General features: G+C 60.6%; 13 non-coding genes across 13 annotated transcripts; all 13 read right to left on the bottom strand.

Annotated features, from left to right (window-relative positions):
- Positions 1 to 126: 126 nt before the first annotated feature.
- On the bottom strand, positions 127 to 198 carry TRNAC-GCA. Its single transcript has one exon. It is a non-coding gene; the product is annotated as a tRNA-Cys (tRNA).
- An 813-nt stretch (positions 199 to 1,011) lies between these two features.
- TRNAC-GCA lies at positions 1,012 to 1,083 on the bottom strand. The gene has a single exon. It is a non-coding gene; the product is annotated as a tRNA-Cys (tRNA).
- A 785-nt stretch (positions 1,084 to 1,868) lies between these two features.
- On the bottom strand, positions 1,869 to 1,940 carry TRNAC-GCA. The gene has a single exon. It is a non-coding gene; the product is annotated as a tRNA-Cys (tRNA).
- A 728-nt stretch (positions 1,941 to 2,668) lies between these two features.
- Positions 2,669 to 2,740, bottom strand: TRNAC-GCA. The gene has a single exon. It is a non-coding gene; the product is annotated as a tRNA-Cys (tRNA).
- Positions 2,741 to 3,525: 785 nt separating this feature from the next.
- TRNAC-GCA lies at positions 3,526 to 3,597 on the bottom strand. The gene has a single exon. It is a non-coding gene; the product is annotated as a tRNA-Cys (tRNA).
- A 728-nt stretch (positions 3,598 to 4,325) lies between these two features.
- On the bottom strand, positions 4,326 to 4,397 carry TRNAC-GCA. Its single transcript has one exon. It is a non-coding gene; the product is annotated as a tRNA-Cys (tRNA).
- Positions 4,398 to 5,188: 791 nt separating this feature from the next.
- On the bottom strand, positions 5,189 to 5,260 carry TRNAC-GCA. Its single transcript has one exon. It is a non-coding gene; the product is annotated as a tRNA-Cys (tRNA).
- Positions 5,261 to 6,858: 1,598 nt separating this feature from the next.
- TRNAC-GCA lies at positions 6,859 to 6,930 on the bottom strand. The gene has a single exon. It is a non-coding gene; the product is annotated as a tRNA-Cys (tRNA).
- Positions 6,931 to 7,658: 728 nt separating this feature from the next.
- On the bottom strand, positions 7,659 to 7,730 carry TRNAC-GCA. Its single transcript has one exon. It is a non-coding gene; the product is annotated as a tRNA-Cys (tRNA).
- Positions 7,731 to 8,515: 785 nt separating this feature from the next.
- TRNAC-GCA lies at positions 8,516 to 8,587 on the bottom strand. The gene has a single exon. It is a non-coding gene; the product is annotated as a tRNA-Cys (tRNA).
- Positions 8,588 to 9,372: 785 nt separating this feature from the next.
- On the bottom strand, positions 9,373 to 9,444 carry TRNAS-GCU. Its single transcript has one exon. It is a non-coding gene; the product is annotated as a tRNA-Ser (tRNA).
- A 728-nt stretch (positions 9,445 to 10,172) lies between these two features.
- TRNAC-GCA lies at positions 10,173 to 10,244 on the bottom strand. The gene has a single exon. It is a non-coding gene; the product is annotated as a tRNA-Cys (tRNA).
- A 790-nt stretch (positions 10,245 to 11,034) lies between these two features.
- TRNAC-GCA lies at positions 11,035 to 11,106 on the bottom strand. The gene has a single exon. It is a non-coding gene; the product is annotated as a tRNA-Cys (tRNA).
- Positions 11,107 to 18,989: the final 7,883 nt, after the last annotated feature.

Here is an 18,989-nt window from a genome sequence, read left to right as displayed (position 1 = left end):
GTGTGCCAGCCACAGGTCCTACTGAGCCTGATTCTGAGGATGTGCAGATGCTGGAGGCCTGGCAGGGACTTGGCAGTCCACGAGGAAGAGCAGCAGCTGGAAGGCCTAAAAGGTGAGGCAGCTGGTAGGGGGCACCTGGATTTGAACCAGGGACCTCTTGATCTGCAGTCAAATGCTCTACCCCTGAGCTATACCCCCTGGCCCACAAGGCCATCCTCAATTAGCACCTTTCCAAGGTGTGCAGCCACACCCAGTGCCGCTGGATTCCAGAGGCATTGCCAGAGTCTGGGAGAAGCCTCTCTAGAGCCCAGCTGTCAGCCCTGCCCCTGAGGACACCAGTGGGGCCCTCTGTCCCTCTCTGGGGTTCCTCACCAGCCCAGCAGCCCAGCACGAGCCCCCTGAGGCTCCCACATCTCCTTGGGAGCCCTCCCCTTCGCTGCCATGTGTCCCCATTGCCCCTGTCAGAAGGGTCAGGCAGGCCCGCAGCACAGAGGCCCCAGAGCTGCCCCAGCCCAGTAGGCAGGACCACCTCATAGAAGAGGGGCTTGGTCTCTTCGGATCCCAGAAGACTGCTGGGGGTTGTGATGACTCTGAATCCCCAGGACCCCTGCTGAAGTCGGCCTGCTCAGCAGTGACTTCTGACCAGCTGGGGGCTTCCTGAACAGGCTTGTGAAGGCCCTATTAGAAGCTCTGACGGCAGCCCGGGGGACCCCAGTGGAAGGCAGGTGTCCATGGCCAGATTCTCTTTCTCCTAAGACCCAGACACCCCAAAAGAAGTCCCACAAGAGGCATTCATGATGGCCAAGGACATGCAAGTGGGCTGCACACAAGGGGTAGCAGCCTGAGGTCTGGGAGGGCCCTGGTCCTGAGCCAAGGTTGCCTAGAGTGTGCCAGCCACAGGTCCTACTGAGCCTGAATCTGAGGATGTGCAGATGCTGGAGGCCTGGCAGAGACTTGGCAGGCCAGGAGGAAGAGCAGCAGCTGGAAGGCCTAAAAGGTGAGGCAGCTGGTAGGGGGCACCTGGATTTGAACCAGGGACCTCTTGATCTGCAGTCAAATGCTCTACCCCTGAGCTATACCCCCTGGCCCACAAGGGCATCCTCAATTAGCACCTTTCCAAGGTGTGCAGCCACACCCAGTGCTGCTGGATTCCAGAGGCATTGCCAGAGGCTGGGAGAAGCCTCTCTAGAGCCCAGCTGTCAGCCCTGCCCCTGAGGACACCAGTGGGGCCTTCTGTCCCTCTCTGGGGTTCCTCACCAGCCCAGCAGCCCAGCTCGAGCAGCCTGAGGCTCCCACATCTCCTTGGGAGCCCTCCCCTTCGCTGCCATGTGTCCCCATTGCCCCTGTCAGAAGGTCCAGGCAGGCCCACAGCACAGAGACCCCAGAGTTGCTCCAGCCCAGTAGGCAGGACCACCTTCTGGAAGACGGGCTTGGTCTTTTGGGATCCTGGAGGCCTGCTAGGCATTGTGATGGCCCCGAGTCCCCAGCACTCCTGCTGAAGTCGGCCTGCTCAGCAGTGGCTTCTGACCAGCTGAAGGCCCCATTAGAGGTTCTGAGGGGCAGGCCCTTGGCTGCCAGTGGTTAGTTGGTGGCCATGGCCAGATTCTCTTTCTCCTAAGACCCAGACACCCCAAAAGAAGTCCCACAAGAGGCATTCATGACGCCGAAGGACATGCAAGTTGGCCACGCACAAGAGGTGGCAGTCTCAGGTCTGGGAAGACCCAGGGCCTGGGCCAAGCTTGCCTACAATGTGCCAGCCACACGTCCTGCTGAGCCTGAGGCTGGGCAGATGCTGGAGGCCTGGCAGGGCCTTGGCAGGCCAGGAGGAAGAGCAGCAGCTGGAAGGCCTAAAAGGTGAGGCAGCTGGTAGGGGGCACCTGGATTTGAACCAGGGACCTCTTGATCTGCAGTCAAATGCTCTACCCCTGAGCTATACCCCCTGGCCCACAAGGGCATCCTCAATTAGCACCTTTCCAAGGTGTGCAGCCACACCCAGTGCCTCTGGATTCCAGAGGCTTTGCCAGAGGCTGGGAGAAGCCTCTCTAGATCCCAGCTGTCAGACCTGCCCCTGAGGATACAAGCTGGGCCCAGTGGTCCCTCTCCAAGGATCCTTGCCTGCCCAACAGCCCCCAGAAGCCCCGTGAGGCTCCCAAATTCCCTTGGGAGCCCTACCCATCCCTGCCATGTGTCCCCACTGCACCAGACAGAAGGGCTAGGCAGTTCCCCAGCACAGAGACCCCAAAGCTGCCCCAGCCCAGTAGGCAGGACCACCTCCTGGAAGATGGTTTGGTCTTTTGGGATCCCGGAGGACTGCTGGGGGTTGTGATGACTCTGAATCCCCAGGACCCCTGCTGAAGTCGGCCTGCTCAGCTGTGGTTTCTGACTCCTTGGTGGCCGTGGCCAGACTCTTTCTCCTAAGATCTAGACACCCCAAAAGAAGTCCCATAAGAAGCATTCATGAAGGCCAAGGCCATGCAAGTTGCCCATGCACAAGAGGTGGCAGTCTCAGGTCTGGGAAGACCCAGGGCCTGGGCCATGCTTGCCTACAGTATGCCAGCCACAGGTCCTGCTGAGGCGGGGGCTGGGCAGATGCTGGAGGCCTGGCAGGGCCTTGGCAGGCCAGGAAGAAGAGCAGCAGCTGGAAGGCCTAAAAGGTGAGGCAGCTGGTAGGGGGCACCTGGATTTGAACCAGGGACCTCTTGATCTGCAGTCAAATGCTCTACCCCTGAGCTATACCCCCTGGCCCACAAGGGCATCCTCAATTAGCACCTTTCCAAGGTGTGCAGCCACACCCAGTGCCGCTGGATTCCAGAGGCATTGCCAGTGGCTGGGAGAAGCCTCTCTAGAGCCCAGCTGTCAGCCCTGCCCCTGAGGACACCAGTGGGGCTTTCTGTCCCTCTCTGGGGTTCCTCACCAGCCCAGCAGCCCAGCTCGAGCAGCCTGAGGCTCCCACATCTCCTTGGGAGCCCTCCCCTTCGCTGCCATGTGTCCCCATTGCCCCTGTCAGAAGGTCCAGGCAGGCCCACAGCACAGAGACCCCAGAGTTGCTCCAGCCCAGTAGGCAGGACCACCTTCTGGAAGACGGGCTTGGTCTTTTGGGATCCTGGAGGCCTGCTAGGCATTGTGATGGCCCCGAGTCCCCAGCACTCCTGCTGAAGTCGGCCTGCTCAGCAGTGGCTTCTGACCAGCTGAAGGCCCCATTAGAGGCTCTGAGGGGCAGGCCCTTGGCCGCCAGTGGAAGGCAGTTGGCCATGGCCAGATTCTCTTTCTCCTAAGACCCAGACACCCCAAAAGAAGTCCCACAAGAGGCATTCATGACGCCCAAGGACATGCAAGTTGGCCACGCACAAGAGGTGGCAGTCTCAGGTCTGGGAAGACCCAGGGCCTGGGCCAAGCTTGCCTACAATGTGCCAGCCACACGTCCTGCTGAGCCTGAGGCTGGGCAGATGCTGGAGGCCTGGCAGGGCCTTGGCAGGCCAGGAGGAAGAGCAGCAGCTGGAAGGCCTAAAAGGTGAGGTAGCTGGTAGGGGGCACCTGGATTTGAACCAGGGACCTCTTGATCTGCAGTCAAATGCTCTACCCCTGAGCTATACCCCCTGGCCCACAAGGGCATCCTCAATTAGCACCTTTCTAAGGTGTGCAGCCACAGCCAGTGCCTCTGGATTCCAGAGGCTTTGCCAGAGGCTGGGAGAAGCCTCTCTAGATCCCAGCTGTCAGACCTGCCCCTGAGGACACAAGCTGGGCCCAGTGGTCCCTCTCCAAGGATCCTTGCCTGCCCAACAGCCCCCAGAAGCCCCGTGAGGCTCCCAAATTCCCTTGGGAGCCCTACCCATCCCTGCCATGTGTCCCCACTGCACCAGACAGAAGGGCTAGGCAGTTCCCCAGCACAGAGACCCCACAGCTGCCCCAGCCCAGTAGGCAGGACCACCTCCTGGAAGATGGTTTGGTCTTTTGGGATCCCGGAGGACTGCTGGGGGTTGTGATGACTCTGAATCCCCAGGACCCCTGCTGAAGTCGGCCTGCTCAGCAGTGGTTTCTGACTCCTTGGTGGCCGTGGCCAGACTCTTTCTCCTAAGATCTAGACACCCCAAAAGAAGTCCCATAAGAAGCATTCATGAAGGCCAAGGCCATGCAAGTTGCCCACGCACAAGAGGTGGCAGTCTCAGGTCTGGGAAGACCCAGGGCCTGGGCCATGCTTGCCTACAGTATGCCAGCCACAGGTCCTGCTGAGGCGGGGGCTGGGCAGATGCTGGAGGCCTGGCAGGGCCTTGGCAGGCCAGGAAGAAGAGCAGCAGCTGGAAGGCCTAAAAGGTGAGGCAGCTGGTAGGGGGCACCTGGATTTGAACCAGGGACCTCTTGATCTGCAGTCAAATGCTCTACCCCTGAGCTATACCCCCTGGCCCACAAGGGCATCCTCAATTAGCACCTTTCCAAGGTGTGCAGCCACACCCAGTGCCGCTGGATTCCAGAGGCATTGCCAGTGGCTGGGAGAAGCCTCTCTAGAGCCCAGCTGTCAGCCCTGCCCCTGAGGACACCAGTGGGGCCTTCTGTCCCTCTCTGGGGTTCCTCACCAGCCCAGCAGCCCAGCTCGAGCAGCCTGAGGCTCCCACATCTCCTTGGGAGCCCTCCCCTTCGCTGCCATGTGTCCCCATTGCCCCTGTCAGAAGGTCCAGGCAGGCCCACAGCACAGAGACCCCAGAGTTGCTCCAGCCCAGTAGGCAGGACCACCTTCTGGAAGACGGGCTTGGTCTTTTGGGATCCTGGAGGCCTGCTAGGCATTGTGATGGCCCCGAGTCCCCAGCACTCCTGCTGAAGTCGGCCTGCTCAGCAGTGGCTTCTGACCAGCTGAAGGCCCCATTAGAGGCTCTGAGGGGCAGGCCCTTGGCCGCCAGTGGAAGGCAGTTGGCCACGGCCAGACTCTCTTTCTCCTAAGACCCACACACCCCAAAAGAAGTCCCACAAGAGGCATTCATGACGGCCAAGGACATGCAAGTGGGCTGCACACAAGGCGTAGCAGCCTGAGGTCTGGGAGGGCCCTGGTCCTGAGCCAAGGTTGCCTAGAGTGTGCCAGCCACAGGTCCTACTGAGCCTGATTCTGAGGATGTGCAGATGCTGGAGGCCTGGCAGGGACTTGGCAGTCCACGAGGAAGAGCAGCAGCTGGAAGGCCTAAAAGGTGAGGCAGCTGGTAGGGGGCACCTGGATTTGAACCAGGGACCTCTTGATCTGCAGTCAAATGCTCTACCCCTGAGCTATACCCCCTGGCCCACAAGGCCATCCTCAATTAGCACCTTTCCAAGGTGTGCAGCCACACCCAGTGCCGCTGGATTCCAGAGGCAATGCCAGAGTCTGGGAGAAGCCTCTCTAGAGCCCAGCTGTCAGCCCTGCCCCTGAGGACACCAGTGGGGCCCTCTGTCCCTCTCTGGGGTTCCTCACCAGCCCAGCAGCCCAGCACGAGCCCCCTGAGGCTCCCACATCTCCTTGGGAGCCCTCCCCTTCGCTGCCATGTGTCCCCATTGCCCCTGTCAGAAGGGTCAGGCAGACCCGCAGCACAGAGGCCCCAGAGCTGCCCCAGCCCAGTAGGCAGGACCACCTCCTGGAAGATGGTTTGGTCTTTTGAGATCCCGGAGGACTGCTGGGGGTTGTGATGACTCTGAATCCCCAGGACCCCTGCTGAAGTCGGCCTGCTCAGCAGTGGTTTCTGACTCCTTGGTGGCCGTGGCCAGACTCTTTCTCCTAAGATCTAGACACCCCAAAAGAAGTCCCATAAGAAGCATTCATGAAGGCCAAGGCCATGCAAGTTGCCCACGCACAAGAGGTGGCAGTCTCAGGTCTGGGAAGACCCAGGGCCTGGGCCATGCTTGCCTACAGTATGCCAGCCACAGGTCCTGCTGAGGCGGGGGCTGGGCAGATGCTGGAGGCCTGGCAGGGCCTTGGCAGGCCAGGAAGAAGAGCAGCAGCTGGAAGGCCTAAAAGGTGAGGCAGCTGGTAGGTGGCACCTGGATTTGAACCAGGGACCTCTTGATCTGCAGTCAAATGCTCTACCCCTGAGCTATACCCCCTGGCCCACAAGGGCATCCTCAATTAGCACCTTTCCAAGGTGTGCAGCCACACCCAGTGCCGCTGGATTCCAGAGGCATTGCCAGTGGCTGGGAGAAGCCTCTCTAGAGCCCAGCTGTCAGCCCTGCCCCTGAGGACACAAGCAGGTCCCAGCGGTCAGTGGTCCCTCTCTTGGGGTCCTCACCAGCCCAGCAGCACCCGGAAGCCCCGTGAGCCACCCACATTCCATTGGGAGCCCTACCCATCCCTGCCATGTGTCCCCACTGCCCCTGGCAGATGGGCAAGGCAGGCCGGCAGCACAGAGGCCCCACAGCTGCCCCAGCCCAGTTGGCAGGACCACCTCCTGGAAGAGGGGCTTGGTCTTTTGGGGTCCTGGAGGCCTCCTAGGCATTGGGATGGCCCCGAGTCCCCAGCACTCCTGCTGAAGTCGGCCTGCTCAGCAGTGGCTTCTGACCAGCTGAAGGCCCCATTAGATGCTCTGAGGGGCAGGCCCTTGGCCGCCAGTGGAAGGCAGTTGGCCATGGCCAGACTCTCTTTCTCCTAAGACCCAGACACCCCAAAAGAAGTCCCACAAGAGGCATTCATGACGGCCAAGGACATGCAAGTGGGCTGCACACAAGGGGTAGCAGCCTGAGGTCTGGGAGGGCCCTGGTCCTGAGCCAAGGTTGCCTAGAGTATGCCAGCCACAGGTCCTACTGAGCCTGAATCTGAGGATGTGCAGATGCTGGAGGCCTGGCAGGGCCTTGGCAGGCCAGGAGGAAGAGCAGCAGCTGGAAGGCCTAAAAGGTGAGGCAGCTGGTAGGGGGCACCTGGATTTGAACCAGGGACCTCTTGATCTGCAGTCAAATGCTCTACCCCTGAGCTATACCCCCTGGCCCACAAAGGCATCCTCAATTAGCACCTTTCCAAGGTGTGCAGCCACAGCCAGTGCCTCTGGATTCCAGAGGCTTTGCCAGAGGCTGGGAGAAGCCTCTCTAGATCCCAGCTGTCAGACCTGCCCCTGAGGACACAAGCTGGGCCCAGTGGTCCCTCTCCAAGGATCCTTGCCTGCCCAACAGCCCCCAGAAGCCCCGTGAGGCTCCCAAATTCCCTTGGGAGCCCTACCCATCCCTGCCATGTGTCCCCACTGCACCAGACAGAAGGGCTAGGCAGTTCCCCAGCACAGAGACCGCACAGCTGCCCCAGCCCAGTAGGCAGGACCACCTCCTGGAAGATGGTTTGGTCTTTTGGGATCCTGGAGGACTGCTGGGGGTTGTGCTGACTCTGAATCCCCAGGACCCCTGCTGAAGTCGGCCTGCTCAGCAGTGGTTTCTGACTCCTTGGTGGCCGTGGCCAGACTCTTTCTCCTAAGATCTAGACACCCCAAAAGAAGTCCCATAAGAAGCATTCATGAAGGCCAAGGCCATGCAAGTTGCCCACGCACAAGAGGTGGCAGTCTCAGGTCTGGGAAGACCCAGGGCCTGGGCCATGCTTGCCTACAGTATGCCAGCCACAGGTCCTGCTGAGGCGGGGGCTGGGCAGATGCTGGAGGCCTGGCAGGGCCTTGGCAGGCCAGGAAGAAGAGCAGCAGCTGGAAGGCCTAAAAGGTGAGGCAGCTGGAAGGGGGCACCTGGATTTGAACCAGGGACCTCTTGATCTGCAGTCAAATGCTCTACCCCTGAGCTATACCCCCTGGCCCACAAGGGCATCCTCAATTAGCACCTTTCCAAGGTGTGCAGCCACACCCAGTGCCGCTGGATTCCAGAGGCATTGCCAGTGGCTGGGAGAAGCCTCTCTAGAGCCCAGCTGTCAGCCCTGCCCCTGAGGACACCAGTGGGGCCTTCTGTCCCTCTCTTGGGGTCCTCACCAGCCCAGCAGCCCAGCTCGAGCAGCCTGAGGCTCCCACATCTCCTTGGGAGCCTTCCCCTTCGCTGCCATGTGTCCCCATTGCCCCTGTCAGAAGGTCCAGGTAGGCCCACAGCACAGAGACCCCAGAGTTGCTCCAGCCCAGTAGGCAGGACCACCTTCTGGAAGACGGGCTTGGTCTTTTGGGATCCTGGAGGCCTGCTAGGCATTGTGATGGCCCCGAGTCCCCAGCACTCCTGCTGAAGTCGGCCTGCTCAGCAGTGGCTTCTGACCAGCTGAAGGCCCCATTAGAGGCTCTGAGGGGCAGGCCCTTGGCCGCCAGTGGAAGGGAGTTGGCCATGGCCAGATTCTCTTTTTCCTAAGACCCAGACACCCCAAAAGAAGTCCCACAAGAGGCATTCATGATGCCCAAGGACATGCAAGTTGGCCATGCACAAGAGGTGGCAGTCTCAGGTCTGGGAAGACCCAGGGCCTGGGCCAAGCTTGCCTACAATGTGCCAGCCACACGTCCTGCTGAGCCTGAGGCTGGGCAGATGCTGGAGGCCTGGCAGGGCCTTGGCAGGCCAGGAGGAAGAGCAGCAGCTGGAAGGCCTAAAAGGTGAGGCAGCTGGTAGGGGGCACCTGGATTTGAACCAGGGACCTCTTGATCTGCAGTCAAATGCTCTACCCCTGAGCTATACCCCCTGGCCCACAAGGGCATCCTCAATTAGCACCTTTCCAAGGTGTGCAGCCACACCCAGTGCCGCTGGATTCCAGAGGCATTGCCAGTGGCTGGGAGAAGCCTCTCTAGAGCCCAGCTGTCAGCCCTGCCCCTGAGGACACCAGTGGGGCCTTCTGTCCCCCTCTGGGGTTCCTCACCAGCCCAGCAGCCCAGCTCGAGCAGCCTGAGGCTCCCACATCTCCTTGGGAGCCCTCCCTTTCGCTGCCATGTGTCCCCATTGCCCCTGTCAGAAGGTCCAGGCAGGCCCACAGCACAGAGACCCCAGAGTTGCTCCAGCCCAGTAGGCAGGACCACCTTCTGGAAGACGGGCTTGGTCTTTTGGGATCCTGGAGGCCTGCTAGGCATTGTGATGGCCCCGAGTCCCCAGCACTCCTGCTGAAGTCGGCCTGCTCAGCAGTGGCTTCTGACCAGCTGAAGGCCCCATTAGAGGCTCTGAGGGGCAGGCCCTTGGCCGCCAGTGGAAGGCAGTTGGCCATGGCCAGACTCTCTTTCTCCTAAGACCCAGACACCCCAAAAGAAGTCCCACAAGAGGCATTCATGACGCCCAAGGACATGCAAGTTGGCCACGCACAAGAGGTGGCAGTCTCAGGTCTGGGAAGACCCAGGGCCTGGGCCAAGCTTGCCTACAATGTGCCAGCCACACGTCCTGCTGAGCCTGAGGCTGGGCAGATGCTGGAGGCCTGGCAGGGCCTTGGCAGGCCAGGAGGAAGAGCAGCAGCTGGAAGGCCTAAAAGGTGAAGCAGCTGGTAGGGGACACCTGGATTTGAACCAGGGACCTCTTGATCAGCAGTCAAATGCTCTACCCCTGAGCTATACCCCCTGGCCCACAAGGACATCCTCAATTAGCACCTTTCCAAGGTGTGCAGCCACACCCAGTGCCTCTGGATTCCAGAGGCTTTGCCAGAGGCTGGGAGAAGCCTCTCTAGATCCCAGCTGTCAGACCTGCCCCTGAGGACACAAGCTGGGCCCAGTGGTCCCTCTCCAGGGATCCTTGCCTGCCCAACAGCCCCCAGAAGCCCCGTGAGGCTCCCAAATTCCCTTGGGAGCCCTACCCATCCCTGTCATGTGTCCCCACTGCACCAGACAGAAGGGCTAGGCAGTTCCCCAGCACAGAGACCGCACAGCTGCCCCAGCCCAGTAGGCAAGACCACCTCCTGGAAGATGGTTTGGTCTTTTGGGATCCCGGAGGACTGCTGGGGGTTGTGATGACTCTGAATCCCCAGGACCCCTGCTGAAGTCGGCCTGCTCAGCAGTGGTTTCTGACTCCTTGGTGGCCGTGGCCAGACTCTTTCTCCTAAGATCTAGACACCCCAAAAGAAGTCCCATAAGAAGCATTCATGAAGGCCAAGGCCATGCAAGTTGCCCATGCACAAGAGGTGGCAGTCTCAGGTCTGGGAAGACCCAGGGCCTGGGCCATGCTTGCCTACAGTATGCCAGCCACAGGTCCTGCTGAGGCGGGGGCTGGGCAGATGCTGGAGGCCTGGCAGGGCCTTGGCAGGCCAGGAAGAAGAGCAGCAGCTGGAAGGCCTAAAAGGTGAGGCAGCTGGTAGGGGGCACCTGGATTTGAACCAGGGACCTCTTGATCTGCAGTCAAATGCTCTACCCCTGAGCTATACCCCCTGGCCCACAAGGGCATCCTCAATTAGCACCTTTCCAAGGTGTGCAGCCACACCCAGTGCCGCTGGATTCCAGAGGCATTGCCAGTGGCTGGGAGAAGCCTCTCTAGAGCCCAGCTGTCAGCCCTGCCCCTGAGGACACCAGTGGGGCCTTCTGTCCCTCTCTGGGTTCCTCACCAGCCCAGCAGCCCAGCTCGAGCAGCCTGAGGCTCCCACATCTCCTTGGGAGCCCTCCCCTTCGCTGCCATGTGTCCCCATTGCCCCTGTCAGAAGGTCCAGGCAGGCCCACAGCACAGAGACCCCAGAGTTGCTCCAGCCCAGTAGGCAGGACCACCTTCTGGAAGACGGGCTTGGTCTTTTGGGATCCTGGAGGCCTGCTAGGCATTGTGATGGCCCCGAGTCCCGAGCACTCCTGCTGAAGTCGGCCTGCTCAGCAGTGGCTTCTGACCAGCTGAAGGCCCCATTAGAGGTTCTGAGGGGCAGGCCCTTGGCTGCCAGTGGTTAGTTGGTGGCCATGGCCAGATTCTCTTTCTCCTAAGACCCAGACACCCCAAAAGAAGTCCCACAAGAAGCATTCATAACGGCCAAGGACATGCAAGTGGGCTGCACACAAGGGGTAGCAGCCTGAGGTCTGGGAGGGCCCTGGTCCTGAGCCAAGGTTGCCTAGAGTATGCCAGCCACAGGTCCTACTGAGCCTGAATCTGAGGATGTGCAGATGCTGGAGGCCTGGCAGGGCCTTGGCAGGCCAGGAGGAAGAGCAGCAGCTGGAAGGCCTAAAAGGTGAGGCAGCTGGTAGGGGGCACCTGGATTTGAACCAGGGACCTCTTGATCTGCAGTCAAATGCTCTACCCCTGAGCTATACCCCCTGGCCCACAAGGGCATCCTCAATTAGCACCTTTCCAAGGTGTGCAGCCACACCCAGTGCCGCTGGATTCCAGAGGCATTGCCAGTGGCTGGGAGAAGCCTCTCTAGAGCCCAGCTGTCAGCCCTGCCCCTGAGGACACCAGTGGGGCCTTCTGTCCCTCTCTGGGGTTCCTCACCAGCCCAGCAGCCCAGCTCGAGCAGCCTGAGGCTCCCACATCTCCTTGGGAGCTCTCCCTTTCGCTGCCATGTGTCCCCATTGCCCCTGTCAGAAGGTCCAGGCAGGCCCACAGCACAGAGACCCCAGAGTTGCTCCAGCCCAGTAGGCAGGACCACCTTCTGGAAGACGGGCTTGGTCTTTTGGGATCCTGGAGGCCTGCTAGGCATTGTGATGGCCCCGAGTCCCCAGCACTCCTGCTGAAGTCGGCCTGCTCAGCAGTGGCTTCTGACCAGCTGAAGGCCCCATTAGAGGCTCTGAGGGGCAGGCCCTTGGCCGCCAGTGGAAGGCAGTTGGCCATGGCCAGACTCTCTTTCTCCTAAGACCCAGACACCCCAAAAGAAGTCCCACAAGAGGCATTCATGACGCCCAAGGACATGCAAGTTGGCCACGCACAAGAGGTGGCAGTCTCAGGTCTGGGAAGACCCAGGGCCTGGGCCAAGCTTGCCTACAATGTGCCAGCCACACGTCCTGCTGAGCCTGAGGCTGGGCAGATGCTGGAGGCCTGGCAGGGCCTTGGCAGGCCAGGAGGAAGAGCAGCAGCTGGAAGGCCTAAAAGGTGAAGCAGCTGGTAGGGGGCACCTGGATTTGAACCAGGGACCTCTTGATCTGCAGTCAAATGCTCTACCCCTGAGCTATACCCCCTGGCCCACAAGGACATCCTCAATTAGCACCTTTCCAAGGTGTGCAGCCACACCCAGTGCCTCTGGATTCCAGAGGCTTTGCCAGAGGCTGGGAGAAGCCTCTCTAGATCCCAGCTGTCAGACCTGCCCCTGAGGACACAAGCTGGGCCCAGTGGTCCCTCTCCAGGGATCCTTGCCTGCCCAACAGCCCCCAGAAGCCCCGTGAGGCTCCCAAATTCCCTTGGGAGCCCTACCCATCCCTGTCATGTGTCCCCACTGCACCAGACAGAAGGGCTAGGCAGTTCCCCAGCACAGAGACCGCACAGCTGCCCCAGCCCAGTAGGCAAGACCACCTCCTGGAAGATGGTTTGGTCTTTTGGGATCCCGGAGGACTGCTGGGGGTTGTGATGACTCTGAATCCCCAGGACCCCTGCTGAAGTCGGCCTGCTCAGCAGTGGTTTCTGACTCCTTGGTGGCCGTGGCCAGACTCTTTCTCCTAAGATCTAGACACCCCAAAAGAAGTCCCATAAGAAGCATTCATGAAGGCCAAGGCCATGCAAGTTGCCCATGCACAAGAGGTGGCAGTCTCAGGTCTGGGAAGACCCAGGGCCTGGGCCATGCTTGCCTACAGTATGCCAGCCACAGGTCCTGCTGAGGCGGGGGCTGGGCAGATGCTGGAGGCCTGGCAGGGCCTTGGCAGGCCAGGAAGAAGAGCAGCAGCTGGAAGGCCTAAAAGGTGAGGCAGCTGGTAGGGGGCACCTGGATTTGAACCAGGGACCTCTTGATCTGCAGTCAAATGCTCTACCCCTGAGCTATACCCCCTGACCCACAAGGGCATCCTCAATTAGCACCTTTCCAAGGTGTGCAGCCACACCCAGTGCCGCTGGATTCCAGAGGCATTGCCAGTGGCTGGGAGAAGCCTCTCTAGAGCCCAGCTGTCAGCCCTGCCCCTGAGGACACCAGTGGGGCCTTCTGTCCCTCTCTGGGGTTCCTCACCAGCCCAGCAGCCCAGCTCGAGCAGCCTGAGGCTCCCACATCTCCTTGGGAGCCCTCCCCTTCGCTGCCATGTGTCCCCATTGCCCCTGTCAGAAGGTCCAGGCAGGCCCACAGCACAGAGACCCCAGAGTTGCTCCAGCCCAGTAGGCAGGACCACCTTCTGGAAGACGGGCTTGGTCTTTTGGGATCCTGGAGGCCTGCTAGGCATTGTGATGGCCCCGAGTCCCGAGCACTCCTGCTGAAGTCGGCCTGCTCAGCAGTGGCTTCTGACCAGCTGAAGGCCCCATTAGAGGTTCTGAGGGGCAGGCCCTTGGCTGCCAGTGGTTAGTTGGTGGCCATGGCCAGATTCTCTTTCTCCTAAGACCCAGACACCCCAAAAGAAGTCCCACAAGAAGCATTCATAACGGCCAAGGACATGCAAGTGGGCTGCACACAAGGGGTAGCAGCCTGAGGTCTGGGAGGGCCCTGGTCCTGAGCCAAGGTTGCCTAGAGTATGCCAGCCACAGGTCCTACTGAGCCTGAATCTGAGGATGTGCAGATGCTGGAGGCCTGGCAGGGCCTTGGCAGGCCAGGAGGAAGAGCAGCAGCTGGAAGGCCTAAAAGGTGAGGCAGCTGGTAGGGGGCACCTGGATTTGAACCAGGGACCTCTTGATCTGCAGTCAAATGCTCTACCCCTGAGCTATACCCCCTGGCCCACAAGGGCATCCTCAATTAGCACCTTTCCAAGGTGTGCAGCCACACCCAGTGCCGCTGGATTCCAGAGGCATTGCCAGTGGCTGGGAGAAGCCTCTCTAGAGCCCAGCTGTCAGCCCTGCCCCTGAGGACACCAGTGGGGCCTTCTGTCCCTCTCTGGGGTTCCTCACCAGCCCAGCAGCCCAGCTCGAGCAGCCTGAGGCTCCCACATCTCCTTGGGAGCTCTCCCTTTCGCTGCCATGTGTCCCCATTGCCCCTGTCAGAAGGTCCAGGCAGGCCCACAGCACAGAGACCCCAGAGTTGCTCCAGCCCAGTAGGCAGGACCACCTTCTGGAAGACGGGCTTGGTCTTTTGGGATCCTGGAGGCCTGCTAGGCATTGTGATGGCCCCGAGTCCCCAGCACTCCTGCTGAAGTCGGCCTGCTCAGCAGTGGCTTCTGACCAGCTGAAGGCCCCATTAGAGGCTCTGAGGGGCAGGCCCTTGGCCGCCAGTGGAAGGCAGTTGGCCATGGCCAGACTCTCTTTCTCCTAAGACCCAGACACCCCAAAAGAAGTCCCACAAGAGGCATTCATGACGCCCAAGGACATGCAAGTTGGCCACGCACAAGAGGTGGCAGTCTCAGGTCTGGGAAGACCCAGGGCCTGGGCCAAGCTTGCCTACAATGTGCCAGCCACACGTCCTGCTGAGCCTGAGGCTGGGCAGATGCTGGAGGCCTGGCAGGGCCTTGGCAGGCCAGGAGGAAGAGCAGCAGCTGGAAGGCCTAAAAGGTGAAGCAGCTGGTAGGGGGCACCTGGATTTGAACCAGGGACCTCTTGATCTGCAGTCAAATGCTCTACCCCTGAGCTATACCCCCTGGCCCACAAGGGCATCCTCAATTAGCACCTTTCCAAGGTGTGCAGCCACACCCAGTGCCTCTGGATTCCAGAGGCTTTGCCAGAGGCTGGGAGAAGCCTCTCTAGATCCCAGCTGTCAGCCCTGCCCCTGAGGACACCAGTGGGGCCTTCTGTCCCTCTCTGGGGTTCCTCACCAGCCCAGCAGCCCAGCTCGAGCAGCCTGAGGCTCCCACATCTCCTTGGGAGCCCTCCCCTTCGCTGCCATGTGTCCCCATTGCCCCTGTCAGAAGGTCCAGGCAGGCCCACAGCACAGAGACCCCAGAGTTGCTCCAGCCCAGTAGGCAGGACCACCTTCTGGAAGACGGGCTTGGTCTTTTGGGATCCTGGAGGCCTGCTAGGCATTGTGATGGCCCCGAGTCCCGAGCACTCCTGCTGAAGTCGGCCTGCTCAGCAGTGGCTTCTGACCAGCTGAAGGCCCCATTAGAGGTTCTGAGGGGCAGGCCCTTGGCTGCCAGTGGTTAGTTGGTGGCCATGGCCAGATTCTCTTTCTCCTAAGACCCAGACACCCCAAAAGAAGTCCCACAAGAAGCATTCATAACGGCCAAGGACATGCAAGTGGGCTGCACACAAGGGGTAGCAGCCTGAGGTCTGGGAGGGCCCTGGTCCTGAGCCAAGGTTGCCTAGAGTATGCCAGCCACAGGTCCTACTGAGCCTGAATCTGAGGATGTGCAGATGCTGGAGGCCTGGCAGGGCCTTGGCAGGCCAGGAGGAAGAGCAGCAGCTGGAAGGCCTAAAAGGTGAGGCAGCTGGTAGGGGGCACCTGGATTTGAACCAGGGACCTCTTGATCTGCAGTCAAATGCTCTACCCCTGAGCTATACCCCCTGGCCCACAAGGGCATCCTCAATTAGCACCTTTCCAAGGTGTGCAGCCACACCCAGTGCTGCTGGATTCCAGAGGCATTGCCAGAGGCTGGGAGAAGCCTCTCTAGAGCCCAGCTGTCAGCCCTGCCCCTGAGGACACCAGTGGGGCCTTCTGTCCCTCTCTGGGGTTCCTCACCAGCCCAGCAGCCCAGCTCGAGCAGCCTGAGGCTCCCACATCTCCTTGGGAGCCCTCCCCTTCGCTGCCATGTGTCCCCATTGCCCCTGTCAGAAGGTCCAGGCAGGCCCACAGCACAGAGACCCCAGAGTTGCTCCAGCCCAGTAGGCAGGACCACCTTCTGGAAGACGGGCTTGGTCTTTTGGGATCCTGGAGGCCTGCTAGGCATTGTGATGGCCCCGAGTCCCCAGCACTCCTGCTGAAGTCGGCCTGCTCAGCAGTGGCTTCTGACCAGCTGAAGGCCCCATTAGAGGCTCTGAGGGGCAGGCCCTTGGCTGCCAGTGGTTAGTTGGTGGCCATGGCCAGATTCTCTTTCTCCTAAGACCCAGAAACCACAAATGAAGTCCCACAAGAGGCATTCATGACACCCAAGGACATGCAAGTTGGCCACGCACAAGAGGTGGCAGTCTCAGGTCTGGGAAGACCCAGGGCCTGGGCCAAGCTTTCCTACAATGTGCCAGCCACACGTCCTGCTGAGCCTGAGGCTGAGCAGATGCTGGAGGCCTGGCAGGGCCTTGGCAGGCCAGGAGGAAGAGCAGCAGCTGGAAGGCCTAAAAGGTGAGGCAGCTGGTAGGGGGCACCTGGATTTGAACCAGGGACCTCTTGATCTGCAGTCAAATGCTCTACCCCTGAGCTATACCCCCTGGCCCACAAGGGCATCCTCAATTAGCACCTTTCCAAGGTGTGCAGCCACACCCAGTGCCTCTGGATTCCAGAGGCTTTGCCAGAGGCTGGGAGAAGCCTCTCTAGATCCCAGCTGTCAGCCCTGCCCCTGAGGACACAAGCTGGGCCCAGTGGTCCCTCTCCAGGGATCCTTGCCTGCCCAACAGCCCCCAGAAGCCCCGTGAGGCTCCCAAATTCCCTTGGGAGCCCTACCCATCCCTGCCATGTGTCCCCACTGCACCAGACAGAAGGGCTAGGCAGTTCCCCAGCACAGAGACCGCACAGCTGCCCCAGCCCAGTAGGCAAGACCACCTCCTGGAAGATGGTTTGGTCTTTTGGGATCCTGGAGGACTGCTGGGGGTTGTGCTGACTCTGAATCCCCAGGACCCCTGCTGATGTCGGCCTGCTCAGCAGTGGTTTCTGACTCCTTGGTGGCCGTGGCCAGACTCTTTCTCCTAAGATCTAGACACCCCAAAAGAAGTCCCATAAGAAGCATTCATGAAGGCCAAGGCCATGCAAGTTGCCCACGCACAAGAGGTGGCAGTCTCAGGTCTGGGAAGACCCAGGGCCTGGGCCATGCTTGCCTACAGTATGCCAGCCACAGGTCCTGCTGAGGCGGGGGCTGGGCAGATGCTGGAGGCCTGGCAGGGCCTTGGCAGGCCAGGAAGAAGAGCAGCAGCTGGAAGGCCTAAAAGGTGAGGCAGCTGGTAGGGGGCACCTGGATTTGAACCAGGGACCTCTTGATCTGCAGTCAAATGCTCTACCCCTGAGCTATACCCCCTGGCCCACAAGGGCATCCTCAATTAGCACCTTTCCAAGGTGTGCAGCCACACCCAGTGCCGCTGGATTCCAGAGGCATTGCCAGTGGCTGGGAGAAGCCTCTCTAGAGCCCAGCTGTCAGCCCTGCCCCTGAGGACACAAGCAGGTCCCAGTGGTCAGTGGTCCCTCTCTTGGGGTCCTCACCAGCCCAGCAGCACCCGGAAGCCCCGTGAGCCACCCACATTCCATTGGGAGCCCTACCCATCCCTGCCATGTGTCCCCACTGCCCCTGGCAGATGGGCAAGGCAGGCCGGCAGCACAGAGGCCCCACAGCTGCCCCAGCCCAGTTGGCAGGACCACCTCATAGAAGAGGGGCTTGGTCTTTTGGGGTCCTGGAGGCCTGCTAGGCATTGTGATGGCCCCGAGTCCCCAGCACTCCTGCTGAAGTCGGCCTGCTCAGCAGTGGCTTCTGACCAGCTGAAGGCCCCATTAGAGGCTCTGAGGGGCAGGCCCTTGGCCGCCAGTGGAAGGCAGTTGGCCATGGCCAGACTCTCTTTCTCCTAAGACCCAGACACCCCAAAAGAAATCCCACAAGAGGCATTCATGACGGCCAAGGACATGCAAGTGGGCTGCACACAAGGGGTAGCAGCCTGAGGTCTGGGAGGGCCCTGGTCCTGAGCCAAGGTTGCCTAGAGTATGCCAGCCACAGGTCCTACTGAGCCTGAATCTGAGGATGTGCAGATGCTGGAGGCCTGGCAGGGCCTTGGCAGGCCAGGAGGAAGAGCAGCAGCTGGAAGGCCTAAAAGGTGAGGCAGCTGGTAGGGGGCACCTGGATTTGAACCAGGGACCTCTTGATCTGCAGTCAAATGCTCTACCCCTGAGCTATACCCCCTGGCCCACAAGGGCATCCTCAATTAGCACCTTTCCAAGGTGTGCAGCCACACCCAGTGCCGCTGGATTCCAGAGGCATTGCCAGTGGCTGGGAGAAGCCTCTCTAGAGCCCAGCTGTCAGCCCTGCCCCTGAGGACACCAGTGGGGCCTTCTGTCCCTCTCTGGGGTTCCTCACCAGCCCAGCAGCCCAGCTCGAGCAGCCTGAGGCTCCCACATCTCCTTGGGAGCCCTCCCCTTCGCTGCCATGTGTCCCCATTGCCCCTGTCAGAAGGTCCAGGCAGGCCCACAGCACAGAGACCCCAGAGTTGCTCCAGCCCAGTAGGCAGGACCACCTTCTGGAAGACGGGCTTGGTCTTTTGGGATCCTGGAGGCCTGCTAGGCATTGTGATGGCCCCGAGTCCCCAGCACTCCTGCTGAAGTCGGCCTGCTCAGCAGTGGCTTCTGACCAGCTGAAGGCCCCATTAGAGGCTCTGAGGGGCAGGCCCTTGGCCGCCAGTGGAAGGCAGTTGGCCATGGCCAGACTCTCTTTCTCCTAAGACCCAGACACCCCAAAAGAAGTCCCACAAGAGGCATTCATGACGGCCAAGGACATGCAAGTGGGCTGCACACAAGGGGTAGCAGCCTGAGGTCTGGGAGGGCCCTGGTCCTGAGCCAAGGTTGCCTAGAGTATGCCAGCCACAGGTCCTACTGAGCCTGAATCTGAGGATGTGCAGATGCTGGAGGCCTGGCAGGGCCTTGGCAGGCCAGGAGGAAGAGCAGCAGCTGGAAGGCCTAAAAGGTGAGGCAGCTGGTAGGGGGCACCTGGATTTGAACCAGGGACCTCTTGATCTGCAGTCAAATGCTCTACCCCTGAGCTATACCCCCTGGCCCACAAGGGCATCCTCAATTAGCACCTTTCCAAGGTGTGCAGCCACACCCAGTGCCGCTGGATTCCAGAGGCATTGCCAGTGGCTGGGAGAAGCCTCTCTCGAGCCCAGCTGTCAGCCCTGCCCCTGAGGACACCAGTGGGGCCTTCTGTCCCTCTCTGGGGTTCCTCACCAGCCCAGCAGCCCAGCAGCCCAGCTCGAGCAGCCTGAGGCTCCCACATCTCCTTGGGAGCCCTCCCCTTCGCTGCCAT

This window comes from Dromiciops gliroides, chromosome 5 (genome assembly GCF_019393635.1).
Source record: "Dromiciops gliroides isolate mDroGli1 chromosome 5, mDroGli1.pri, whole genome shotgun sequence".
In the NCBI taxonomy this organism is placed as follows: Eukaryota; Metazoa; Chordata; class Mammalia; order Microbiotheria; family Microbiotheriidae; genus Dromiciops; species Dromiciops gliroides.
Note: the sequence above shows the minus strand (reverse complement) of the source record. Positions and strands in the feature narration are given on the sequence as shown.